The following is a 13,021-nucleotide window of genomic DNA, read 5'->3' on the forward strand; positions in this document are numbered from 1 at the left end:
GTTCAGAGAAGGTTCACTCGCGTAGCTTCTCGCGCGCTAGCCACGTTCTGAGATCGACTGATGACCTCGAACCGGTTGCTCGTGCGGATCCTTGGCGCGCTTGGGATTGCCCGGCAAGTGCTGTCCGATCGCGGAACCGCATCCAGCATCGGACGTCAGGCTCCGTGTCGGCCTCAGCGATAACTGACGCGCGGTCAGGTTGGAAGCTCTCTGCCGCCTGACCAAGGGTGCGGCCGGGTTGTGACCTACTAATACTTGTGTTTCCTTTCTCTCCACCCACCCCCCCCCCCACACCCCCCACAAACCTCTCTTCCTTCCTCCCCCACCCCCGCACGTTCCGTCTCCAGGACTGGCAGCCGCCGTTCGCTGTCGAGGTCGACAACTTCAAGTTTACTCCCCGGATCCAGCGCCTGAACGAGTTGGAGGTGAGTCCTGCCGCTCCACAGTGAGCGGATGAAAGACGCCAGCCGAATCCCGCCTTGCGCACACCCCCACCCCCACCCCCTCCCCCCTCCTCCTGCCTTTTCAGCTTCGGGCTTGTCCCGCTTTCAGTTCCGTCATCGTTGCAGCGCAGAAGGAGACCAACTCAACCCACTGTTCCCGTATAAGCTCTGGAAGAGCTATCCAATCAGCCCCCACACGCTCTCTCTCCTTCCCCCCCCTCTACAGCCCTGCAAAATTTTCCCCTTCAAGTACTGACCCAATTCCCCCTTTTTGAGCATGAATCTGCTTCCACCGCCCTTTCAGGCAGCGCCAACAGAATAAAACTCTCCTCACCTCCTCGCCCCCCCCAATTCCCTCGCCGATTCTCTGTCCCCCTCCTGCCACCGGGAACAGTTTCTCCTTATTTCCTCGATCGAGACCCCCCCTCCCCCTCCCCCCCCCCACCATCCTCGTGATTTTGAATGCCCTCGATTCAATCTCCCCCCCACCCCTTCACCTCCTCTGCTCCGAGGAGGACAATCCCGGCTCCTCCGGCCTCTCCACGTGATCCGGAGTCCCCTCATCCCTGGGGAACCCTTCTGGTAAATCTCCCCCCACCCGGAGGGAGGCCCTCGACATCCTCCCTAGAGCGCGGAGGTCTGAACTGGACACAGGACAGCGGCCAAGGCTGAACGAGTAATTTGCAAAGCTTTGGCCTAAATGTTTTAGTCCTAAATCCTCTCTCTCCCCCCACCCCACACCTCCTGCACAACCTGCTGTGCCTGAGGATCCCCAACTCGTTGGACACCATGCCCATGAGATCCACCTCCCCCCACCCCGACCTCTTTTTTTTTAATGTCACGGTGTCATTATGGCCCAGAAGGAGGCTATTCGGCCTGTCGAGTCTGTGCTGGCTCCCTGTGGAGCAACCCATTCCGCACCCCCCTCGTTCTCCCGCTCTCTCCCTCTAGCCCTGCAAGTTTAACTCCCTCAAGTTCCGGTCCAATTTCCTTTTGAAATCACTCACCGCCTTCACTGCCCTTGTAGGAGGCGAATTCCAGGCCGTTGCCGCTCGCTGTGAGGGAGAAAGGTTCTTCCTCGCCCTCCCCCATTTGCCAAAAGCTTTAAACCTGTGCCCCCTTCTACCCCTCCCCGCGCCCCCCCATTTTTCCTTGTCTGTCTTACCGAAATCTGTCATAATCTTTTACACCTCTTTCACATCGCCCCCGCCCCCATCTCCCTTCGCTCCAAGATGAACAACCCCAGCTTCTCCAACCCAACCTTGTAGCCAGAAACCCTGGGTGGTGGTGGCTGGGGAGGGGTGGGTTGCCATCGATTAGAAACTGAACTGGACCCAGCCATATAAATACTGTGGCTACAAGACCAGGTCAGAGGCTGGGAATCCTGCAGTGAGTAACTCACCTCCTGACTCCCCCCCTAAAGCCTGTCCACCATCTACAAGGCACAAGTCAGGAGTGTGATGGGATACTCCCCACTTGCCTGGATGAGGGCAGCTCCCACAACACTCAAGAAGCTCGACACCGTCCAGGACAAAGCAGCCCCGCTTGATGGGCACCCCATCCACAAACATTCACTCCCTCCACCACCGACGCACAGGGGCAGCAGTGTGTGTACCATCTACAAGATGCACTGCAGCAACTCGCCAAGGCTCCTTCGACAGCGCCGCCCAAACCCACCACCTCTACCACCTAGAAGGACAAGGGCAGCAGACACATGGGGAATACAGGAGCAATAGTAGGCCGTTAAGCCTGCTCCGCCATTTAGTACGTTCATGGCTATGCATCCACTTCAATGCCTTTTCCCCGCCCCCACACTACCCCCATTGGTATTTAGAAATCTGTCAATCCCTGCCTTAAACACACTCAATGACTGAGCTTCCACAGCCCTGTGGGGTAGAGGATTCCAAAGATTCGCAACCCTTTGAGTAAAACAATTTCTCCTCATCTCGGTCCTAGGTGGCTTCCCCGCCTTATTTTGAAATCGTGTCCCCTGATTCTAGGCTCCCCGACCATCTTAACTTTCACGTACCCCGTCCATCCCTTTGAATATTTCGTAGGCTTCAATGAGATCTCTTACTCTTCGAAACTCTAGGGAACACAGGCCCAGTTTCCCCCCCATCTCTCTACGTAGGACTTGGGAACACCACCACCTGCCAGTCCGCCTCCGAGCCACTCTCACCATCCCGATTTGGAAATATATCGGCCGTTCCTTCACTGTCGCTGGGTCAAAATCCCGGAACTCGCTCCCTAACAGCGTCATGGGTGTACCTCCACCACATGGGGCTGCAGCGGCTCAACTAGGCGGCTCACCCCCCCCCCCGCCTTCTCAAGGGGCAATTAGGGCAGGGCAATAAAGGCTGGGCCCATACCCCAGGAACGAATGAGAAAATAAAATAAAATCCCTTATCCCTACTCGGCTCGCGAGTGGAGCTGCAAGGTAGCCTCGGTGCCTCAGTACCCCGGGGGTGCAGGGGTGCAATGGCAGAGACCGGTTTCTACTCCCTCGCTTGCCGTGCGACCACAGCCGAGGGCGCTCCGCATTCGGCTTGCACGTTGAGCCCCGGGACCCGCAGAAGCATCACCGCGGCAAAGCCGCTCGCCCGTCCGTCTCGCCCGCCCAGGCAAAGCCGCCCAGGCCTCTCGGCATCGCCTGCCAAGTGCTGTCTTTCTTGATCGGATTTGAACAGGGAGCCCCCCACCCCCGGCTCCTGGCACCCGCTGCCTGTCCCGAGGGCCTCTCGACCCCTCAGTCGGCCTGCAACCCAGCCCCTTGTGTTTTTGTTTCCCAATGTGTTCTTTCATTCGTAAAATTTGTTAAAAAGAACAATACAGTAGGTGATGGTTCAGGTTTGATGTTGCGACACAGTTCCCAGTGCAGTGCGCCATCCTCTGATGTAAGCTCACTGCACTGAAAATAAGAACGTGCGAAATAGGAACAGGAGTGGACCATTCGGCCCCTCCAGCCTGCTCCGCCATTCAATAAGATCATGGCTGTGATCTTGTGTTTCGATTTCCACATTCCCATCTAACCCCAATGACCTTCGATTCCCTTGCCCAACAAGAATCTATCTACCTCTGCCTTAAAAATATTCAGTGACCCCGCCTTACACCACCTTCTGAGGCAGAGAGTTCCAAACTCTCACAACCCTCGGAGAGAAAAAAATTCTCCTCATCTCTGCCCTAAAAGGGTGACCCCTAATTTTAAAACTGTACTCCCCTAGTTCTGGACTCACCCACCAGAGGAAACGTCCTTTTCACGTCCACCTTGTCCAGGCCGTTCAGGATCTTGTAAACTTCAATCAAATCACCCCCCCCTCACTCTTCTAACCTCCAGTGGAAACAAACCCAGTCTGGCCAACCTTTCCTCATCAGACAACCCACTCATTCCAGGTATCAGTCTAGTAAACCTCCTCTGAACCACCTCCAACGCATTTACATCCTTCCTTAGATAAGGAGACCAAAACTGCACACAGTATTCAAGATGCAGCCTCACCAATACCCTGTTTAACTGAAGCATAACATCCTTACTTTTATGTTCAATCCCTCTCGTAATAAAGGATAGCGTTCCATTATCCTCCCTAATTACTTGCTGTACCTGCATTTTTGTGGCTCATGTACTAGAACACCCAGATCCCTCTGCACCTCAGAATTAATGCAGTCGTTCTCCGTTTAAGTAACACTCTGCTTTTCTGTTCTTCCTGCCAAAGTGCACGACTTCACATTTTCCCCACATTAAACTGCGTTTGCCAGATCTTTGCCCACTCGCTCAACCTGTCAATATCCATCCGCAACCTCCCCATGTCTTCTTCACAACATACTTTCCTATCTTTTTGTGCCATCTGCAAATTTAGCTGCCATGCTTTCGCTCGCCTCATCCAAGTCGTTGACGTAAATCGTAAAAAGGACGGGTTAGATTTGCGGCATACGTTTTGCGTCAAATGCTCTCCGCCGTGTGTACAGCCGGAGGGGTTTTACTCGGTTTCCAGGCCCTTGGTGCGCCGTAGCGGGAGAGCCCCTTCCCGGTGAACCTTTACCGACGGCTGCCCCCCCAGCTCGAATGGGCCCCTGTCTCCCGGACCTTGGAAGGTGCCAGTTCTCACGATCTCTCCATGTCGGTGGAGGGGTGGTGTTGCGGGGCAGTGGCTGACTAGCTAAAAGCAGAAAATGCTGGAATTAGCCGTCTGCGGGGAGGGAAACAGAGCTAATGTTTTCAGATCCGCGACCCTTATATCAGAACTGGGCAAGGTTAGAAGCGGCATCGGTTTTGGGTAAGCGCAAGGAGTTGGGGGTGGTGGGTGGGGTGGGGGCGTGTAAAGAAGAACAAAAGGGGGAGATTTGCTACAGGGCGCAGAGCGGGAGAGATTAACTGACCAAAAGGGTTCATGGTGCAAGGCCAGAGGGAGTGGTAATGGGACAGGTGAAGAAACGAAGACCGTGCCTCGAGGAGGTGCGAATGGCAGGAGAGCTACCGCCCGAATGCTGTGAGAGCGAGAGATGGGGGGTGGGCAAAACCAGCGGAGAAATACGGAGGTTACGACCTGAGGCTGTTGGAAATCCGCGTGGAGTCCAGAAGACGGCAGAGCGCGGAGCGGAAAGACGGTGCCCCGCGCGTCGAGCTTGCGTTGGGAGCCGGCAGGCCGAGGACAGAGAGGTCAGAGCCTGGGAGCGGGGTGGAGGATTAGGACGACGGGCGGGGCCAGGAAGTTCGGGGCTCTGGCTTGCGGGCTGATGGTCTAGGGGAGGCGCGCCTGCCCCGCTTGCCCTCTTCCCACGCCAACTGGTTGAGGTGAACTCATTCGGAGGGAGACTCGGGCTGGGGGGGGGGGCAGTTTTTTTCTCTCGTGGGGGCAGGCGGCAGGGTCTCAGCCCCCGTTTCCAAGCTGAGGGTCCCCGCTCGCTCGCTGCAGCTTCAGCATGGTCGGGTTAGCTAAGCGGACGTGCGGTCGTGGTGCTGTAGGCTCATTGTTCCCTTGCTTCTCTCCGGCCAGGCGCAGACCCGCGTGAAATTAAACTTTCTGGATCAAATCGCCAAGTTCTGGGAGCTCCAGGGGTCGACGTTAAAAATTCCCAATGTGGAGCGACGGATCCTGGACCTGTACAGCCTGAACAAGGTAACGAGGGGATTTCTGTGTGTTTCTTTACACTCGAGGTGCGCTGAGGGTTACCGGTGCCGTGCACCATGTCATCAGTTCCTTCGCTGCAGACTCCCTCTGGAGCTCAACGGTGTCACAAATCATGTCTTTAAAACGTGTGCTCACCATTGGCAGGACAGGTACAGCACGGGGTTAGATACAGAGTAAAGCTCCCTCTACACCGTCCCCATCAAACACTCCCAGGACAGGTACCGCACGGGGTTACATACAGAGTAAAGCTCCCTCTACACCGTCCCCATCAAACACTCCCAGGACAGGTACAGCACGGGGTTAGATACAGAGTAAAGCTCCCTCTACACTGTCCCCATCAAACACTCCCAGGACAGGTACAGCATGGGGTTACATACAGAGTAAAGCTCCCTCTACATCGTCCCCATCAAACACTCCCAGGACAGGTACAGCACGGGGTTAGATACAGAATAAAGCTCCGTCTACACTGTCCCCATCAAACACTCCCAGGACAGGTACAGCACGGGGTTAGATACAGAGTAAAGCTCCCTCTACACTGTCCCCATCAAACACTCCCAGGGCAGGTACAGCACGGGGTTAGATACAGAGTAAAGCTCCCTCTACACCGTCCCCATCAAACATTCCCAGGACAGGTACAGCACGGGGTTAGATACAGAGTAAAGCTCCCTCTACACTGTCCCCATCAAACGCTCCCAGGACAGGTACAGCACGGGGTTAGATACAGAGTAAAGCTCCCTCTACACCGTCCCCATCAAACACTCCCAGGACAGGTACCGCACGGGGTTACATACAGAGTAAAGCTCCCTCTACACCGTCCCCATCAAACACTCCCAGGACAGGTACAGCACGGGGTTACATACAGAGTAAAGCTCCCTCTACACCGTCCCCATCAAATACTCCCAGGACAGGTACAGCACGGGGTTAGATACAGAGTAAAGCTCCGTCTACATTGTCCCCATCAAACACTCCCAGGACAGGTACAGCACGGGGTTACATACAGAGTAAAGCTCCCTCTACACTGTCCCCATCAAACACTCCCAGGACAGGTACAGCACGGGGTTAGATACAGAGTAAAGCTCCCTGTACCCTGACCCCCATCATTGTGGTTTCGCTGAGGAACTCGCTGTGTAACTGGTTTTCCTAACCCTCTATCAGGTGATGTCACAGGGCAGGTGCTTACCTCTTGGCCTTTCTGAATGCTGCTGTAAAATGAGTCATGAGGTGGTGCAGCCAGGGTGTCCTGGGGATGGCCCTCCCTCTGCTTCCCACTGTCACCCGCCTCCCCCCACCCATGGCAAGGGAGCAGCCTTTCGCATTTGCGAAGTTGGTTGCTAACTGTGCTGGCTATGTTGCTATCTGTGGTATCTAAGGTGGCGGGAAAGAGAATGACTAGGGGTTGCCTCTTCCTGATTGCAAGCTCGAGATTGAGCTTGAGATTGCGAGTGCGCGAGTGCTTGCGAGTGAGACAGTGTGCATGCGCACGTGTTTGTTTGTGTGAGTGTGTTTAAGTGTTTGTGAGTATGTGTGTTTTTGTGTCAGTACGTGCATAAGAGTGCAAGTGTGTGTGTGTGTCAGTCTGTGTAAGAGTGTTTGAGTGTGTGTGTGTAAGAGTGTTTGAGTGTGTGTGTAAGAGTGTTTGAGTGTGTGTGTGTGTAAGAGTGTTTGTGTGTGTAAGAGTGTTTGAGTGTGTGTGTGTGTTTGAGTGTGTGTGTGAGTGTTTGAGTGTGATGTGTGTAAGAGTGTTTGTGTGTGTGTGTAAGAGTGTTTGAGTGTGTGTGTGTAAGAGTGTTTGAGTGTGTGTGTGTAAGAGTGTTTGTGTGTGTGTGTAAGAGTGTTTGAGTGTGTGTGTGTAAGAGTGTGTGTGTGTGTGTGTAAGAGTGTTTGAGTGTGTGTGTGTAAGAGTGTTTGAGTGTGTGTGTAAGAGTGTTTGAGTGTGTGTGTGTAAGAGTGTTTGAGTGTGTGTGTGTGTAAGAGTGTTTGAGTGTGTGTGTGTTTGAGTGTGTGTGTGTGTAAGAGTGTTTGAGTGTGTGTGTGTAAGTGTTTGAATGTGTGTGTAAGTGTTTGAATGTGTGTGTGTGAGAGTGTGAGAGTAAGAGTGTGTCTGTTTGTGAGTGTGTGTAAGAGTTTGAGTGTGTGTTTGTGGAAGAGCGTGTGTCAGTTTGTGTGTTTGCGAGTGTCTGAGTGCATCTGTATGAGAGTGTTGTGTGTGTGCCTGAGAGTGTGTTTGTGTGAGAGTGTTTGAGTGTGTCTGTATGAGTGTGTGTGAGATTGTGAGAGATAATGTGTAAGAGTGTTTGCGTGAGAGTGGGCGTTTGCGTGAGAGTTGGCATGTGCGTGAGATTGGGCGTTTGCGTGAGAGTGGGCGTTTGCGTGAGAGTGGGCGTGTGCGTGAGAGTGGGCGTTTGCGTGGGAGTGGGCATGTGCGCGAGAGGGGGCTTGTGCGCGAGAGGGGGGCGTGTGCGCGAGAGGGGGCTTGTGCGCGAGAGGGGGCGTGTGCGCTAGTGTAAAGCTCCCTGCGCACCACCGTCCCTCCCCTATCCCTCTCCGGCCTGCTGCCTCCAGGCAGTTTCACTGTCCCAGAGAAATTCAGCCCCCACCAGCTTCTGTGCCTGTCCGCATTGTTTGGGAGGGGAGGGCGGGAGAAGCTATAAAATCCAGGCCCCCCCCTCCCCACCGGTGCACAGCTTAAATTGCACTTGCCCCAACGACGCGCTACATGTCCAGAAGGTTAAAAGCCTGTCACGTGGTGGGGAGGTCAGTCAGTTAGACAGACCCAGGAGCGTTCCCATCACAGCCAATGTAAGGGGGGCCTTGTAATCCCAGCCACAGGACTGAGCTGCACATCTTCCACTCCAGGGCTCAAAGCACAGAGGGGGCGGCAGGCGAATCCACCCTTGATCCACCACAAGCGGCCCCCAGTAAGGCAAAGACAGGGGCAAAAGAATCCAGTCAGGCCACTGATCCCTGGGTTGGCAGGATTGTCGTATGAGGAGAGGCTGGGCCGACTAGGCCCTGTATTCGCTGGAGTTTAGGAGAGTGAGAGGGGATCTCACTGAAACGTATAAAATTCAGACAGGGATGGACAGACCGGATGCAGGGATGATGTTCCCTCTGGGCTCGGGGGGTCTAGAACAAGGGGTCACAGTCTCAGGATACGGGGTAGACCATTTAGGACTGAGATGAGGAGAAACCTCTTCACTCGGAGGGCGGTGAACCTGTGGGATTCTCTACCACAGGAGGCTGTGGAGGCCAGGTCGCTGAATATAGTCAAGAAGGACAAAAACAAAAATAAAAATAGCTGCAAAAACTCAGCAGGTCTGACAGCATCTGCGGAGAGGAAAACAGTTAACCCTCCGGGTCCCCATGACTCTTCAACAGAACTAAGTAAAAATAGAAGAGAGGGTGAAATATGAGCTGGTTTAAGGGGGTGGGGGGGTGGGGCAAGTAGAGCTGGATAGAGGGCCAGTGATAGGTGGAGATAACCAAAAGATGTCATGGACAAAAGGACAAAGAGGTGTTGACGGCGGTGATGTTATCTAAGGAATGTGATAATAGGTGACATTAAGGGTAGAGAAAGCAGGACGAGCAAGGTACAGCTAGAATTACCTGGAAAAACTCAGCAGGTCTGGCAGCATCAGTGGAGAAGAAAAGAGTCGAGGTTTCGGGTCCACTCGACCCTTCAACAGAACTGAAGTATGCCCTAGTGGGGGTGGGGTGGGGAGGGAAGGGATCAAAATAGACTAAAAGGTCAAGATAAAACAACGGATGGAAATACACTTAAAAATAATGGAAATAGGTGGGAAAAGAAAAATCTATACAAATTATTGGAAAAAAGGGGGATCGGAAAGGGGGTGGGGATGGAGGAGAGAGTTCATGATCTAAAATTGTTGAACAATTTTTTCCAATAATTTATATAGATTTTTCTTTTCCCACCTATTTCCATTATTTTTAAGTGTATTTCCATCCATTGTTTTATCTCCACCTTTTAGCCTATTTCGATCCCTTCCCTCCCCACCCCACCCCCACTAGGGCTCTCTGCACCTTGCTCGTCCTGCTTTCTACCCTTAATGAGCACATTCCTCAGATAATATCACCACCGTCAACACCTCTTTGTCCTTTGGTCTGTGACATCTTTTGGTTACCTCCACCTATCACTGGCCCTCTATCCAACTCTACCTGTCCCACCCCCCACTTAAACCAGCTTATATTTCACCTCTCTTCTATTTTTACTTAGTTCTGTTGAAGGGTCATGGGGACTCGGAGAGTTAACTGTGTTCCTCTCCGCAGATGCTGTCAGACCTGCTGAGTTTTTCCAGCTATTTTTATTTTTGTTTTTGTTTTGGATTTCCAGGCTCCGCAGTTTTTTTTTTGCTTTTATCATAGTTAAGGAGGAAATAGCTTCCTGGACAAGGGGCACGAGGAGAGAGCGGGAATCGCCAAGAGGTACGGGGAGAGAGCGGGAGTACGGGGTTGAGATAGAGGATCGGCCATGATCATATTGAACGACGGAGCAGACTCGAAGGGCCGAATGGCCTACCCCTGCTCCTAGTTTCTCTGTTTCTAAGTCAACCCACCCCCCCCCCTTCATCCAAAATCACCTTACATGACGGCCCTCCCCTGGTCCAGGGCTGAACAATCGCAGGCACGGTCCTCTTATTTGAGAGCAGGAACACAACGCAGAGTAGTGGGCAGTGAGCATGGGGGGAGCAGAATCTAGTGAGGAGCTGCTTCTCCAGTGCCATATTCTCTCGCTCTCTCTCTCACGCTGGCCTCTCTGGCCAGAGAGACGACCTGCGATTGGATTCCTAGCCGCCTGCCCTGCACCCAGTTTCTCGTTGCGGTCCCATCCCCAGGGTGGAGCGCAAGTTCAGCAAATTCCTGCGTCCGGCTTGCAATTGAAATCTTTAGCTCCCGGGGATCCCCTGGAAACCAAAAAAAAAGCCCCCAAAAATCAGAAAGCAGCCCTCGAGGGAAAACCTCAAAAAAAAAGAGAGAGCCCTTTGGAAAGAAACGCTATTTTGGCGCCCTGTCCTGCGTGGGCCATAAGACCATAAGACACAGGAGCAGAAACTAGGCCATTCGGCCCATCGAGTCTGCTCCGCCATTCAATCATGGCTGATCAGTTTCTCAACCCCATTCTCCCGCCTTCTCCCCGTAACCTTTGATCCCCCTTACCAATCAAGAACCCTATCTATCTCGATCTTAAATACACTCAATGACCTGGCCTCCACAGCCTTCTGTGGCAATGAATTCCATAGATTCACCCACTCTCTCTGGCTCAAGAAGTATCCCGGCCCGGCACTCCCACTTTGCTCACCCCCCACCCCTCCCATATCTTTTTCAGATCGTCATCGAGGAGGGCGGCTATGAAGCCATCTGTCGGGACAGGCGGTGGTCACGCGTGGCCCAGAGGCTGGGCTACCCGCCGGGCAAAGGGATCGGCTCTCTGCTGCGCTCGCACTACGAGAGGGTCATCTACCCTTTCGACACCTTCCAGTCCGGAGCCAGCTTAGCGGTAAGGGGGGCGGCCGTCCGGCTGCAGAGCGCCGGGTCCCGCGGCAGCGCCCGCTCGGCGGGGGAGGGGAGGGGAGGGGAGGTGAAGAGTCGGTGCCCGCTATTGAGGAGGGCCGATGACGCAGGCGTTGACTGTCAAATAGTTTAAAGCGCTCATCCCCGTCTTCAAATCCCTCGCCCCCACCCCCCTCCCTACCTCTGACCTCCTGAGGCTCTCCCAATCTGGCCCCTTATGCATCGCCCCAATTTCCACCATTGGCAGCTGTGCCTTCAGCTGCCTGGGGCCCAAGCTCGGAGATTCCCTCGCTAAACCTCTCCACCTAATCCTCTCTCTCTCTGTCTGTCTCTTTGTGCCTCTCTCTCTCTATTCCTCTGTCTCTCTCTCTCTCTCACCCTCTCTGTTTATCTCTGTCTCGCTCTCTCTCTCTCTCTCTCTCTTTCTCCCTCTCACTCTCCCTATTTGTTTCTTTCTCCCTGTCCCTCTTTCTCCCTGTCTCTGTCTTTCTCTCTCCCTCTCTCTTCCTCTTTCTCTCTTACTCCGTCTCTCTCTGCCTCTCTCTTTCTCCCTGTCTCTGTCTTTCCCTCTGTCCGTCTCCCCCTCTCTGTCTATCTGTCTCCCCCTCTCTCTCTCCGTCTCCCCCTCTCTCTCTCCGTCTCCCCCTCTCTCTCTCCGTCTCCCCCTCTCTCTCTCCGTCTCCCCCTCTCTCTCTCCGTCTCCCCCTCTCTCTCTCCGTCTTCCCCTTTCTCTCTTCGTCTCCGCCTCTCTCTCTCTGTCTCCCCTCTCTCTCTCCGTCTCCCCTCTCTCTCTCCGTCTCCCCCTCTCTCTCTCCGTCTCCCCTCTCTCTCTCCGTCTCCCCTCTCTCTCTGTCTCCCCCTCTCTCTCTCTCCGTCTCCCCCTCTCTCTCTGTCTCCCCCTCTCTCTCTCTGTCTCCCCCTCTCTCTCTCTGTCTCCCCCTCTCTCTCTCTGTCTCCCCCTCTCTCTCTCTCTGTCTCCCCCTCTCTCTCTCTGTCTCCCCCTCTCTCTCTCTGTCTCCCCCCCTCTCTCTCTGTCTCCCCCCCTCTCTCTCTGTCTCCCCCCCTCTCTCTCTGTCTCCCGCTCTCGCTCTCTCACTCACTCTCTCTCTTTCTCTCTCTCACTCTCTCGCTCTCTCTCTCACTCTCTCGCTCTCTCTCTCACTCTCTCGCTCTCTCTCTCACTCTCTCGCTCTCTCTCTCGCTCTCTCACTCTCGCTCTCTCACTCTCTCTGTCTCCCCCTCTCTCTCTCTGTCTCCCCCTCTCTGTCTCCCCCTCTCTCTCGCTCTCTGTCTCTCTCTCTCTCTCTCTCGCTCTCTCTCTCTCCGGCTCTCTCTCTGTCTCTGTCTCTGTCTCTCTCCGCCGCCCCACCCACCCCCATCCATCCATTTGGAATTGAAAGTTAGTTTCGGCCTATCGTCGATTGGCATAAAAACCCACCTGCTTTGCCGATGTCCTTCAGGGAGGGTAATCTGCCGTCCTTACCCGGTCTGGCCTACGTGTGACTCCAGACCCCACAGCAATGGGGTTGACTCTTAGCTGCCCCTCTGAAATGGCCCCAGCGAGACACTCGGCTCGAGAGGCAATTAGGGATGGGCAATAAAATGCCAGCCTTGCCGGCAACGCCCACCTCCCGTGAACAAATACTTGTTAAACATTTAGTGATGGTTGAGGGATAAAAATTGTCCAGGTTACCAGGGAGACTCCCTGCCCCCCACCCCCCGTCCTCTTCCAACAGTGACCTTGGGACCCGCCCGAGATGGGCAGATTTGGTCGTCTTACAGCCAAAGGCTCTGCCCTCTAACAGTGCGCCCCCTCCCCCCCCCACCCTCAGTACTGGATTAGGGGGCTCAGGTTTCTGGGGAGGGTGTTAATCCTCCTGCCTGCTCTCTGGTCGCGGTGAAGCACTAACTGTGTCTGACTGGTGA

At 54.3% G+C, this 13,021-nt stretch overlaps 1 long non-coding RNA gene across 1 annotated transcript; it reads left to right on the forward strand.

Annotated features, from left to right (window-relative positions):
• The first annotated feature begins 346 nt into the window (after positions 1-346).
• Positions 347-11,075, forward strand: LOC144677808 (uncharacterized). Its single transcript, XR_013575825.1, has 3 exons — positions 347-425; positions 5,432-5,554; positions 10,911-11,075. It is a non-coding gene; the product is annotated as an uncharacterized LOC144677808 (long non-coding RNA).
• The last annotated feature ends 1,946 nt before the right edge of the window (positions 11,076-13,021 follow it).

Source organism: Cetorhinus maximus, unplaced genomic scaffold, assembly GCF_964194155.1.
Source record: "Cetorhinus maximus unplaced genomic scaffold, sCetMax3.hap1.1 HAP1_SCAFFOLD_3083, whole genome shotgun sequence".
Taxonomy (NCBI): domain Eukaryota; kingdom Metazoa; phylum Chordata; class Chondrichthyes; order Lamniformes; family Cetorhinidae; genus Cetorhinus; species Cetorhinus maximus.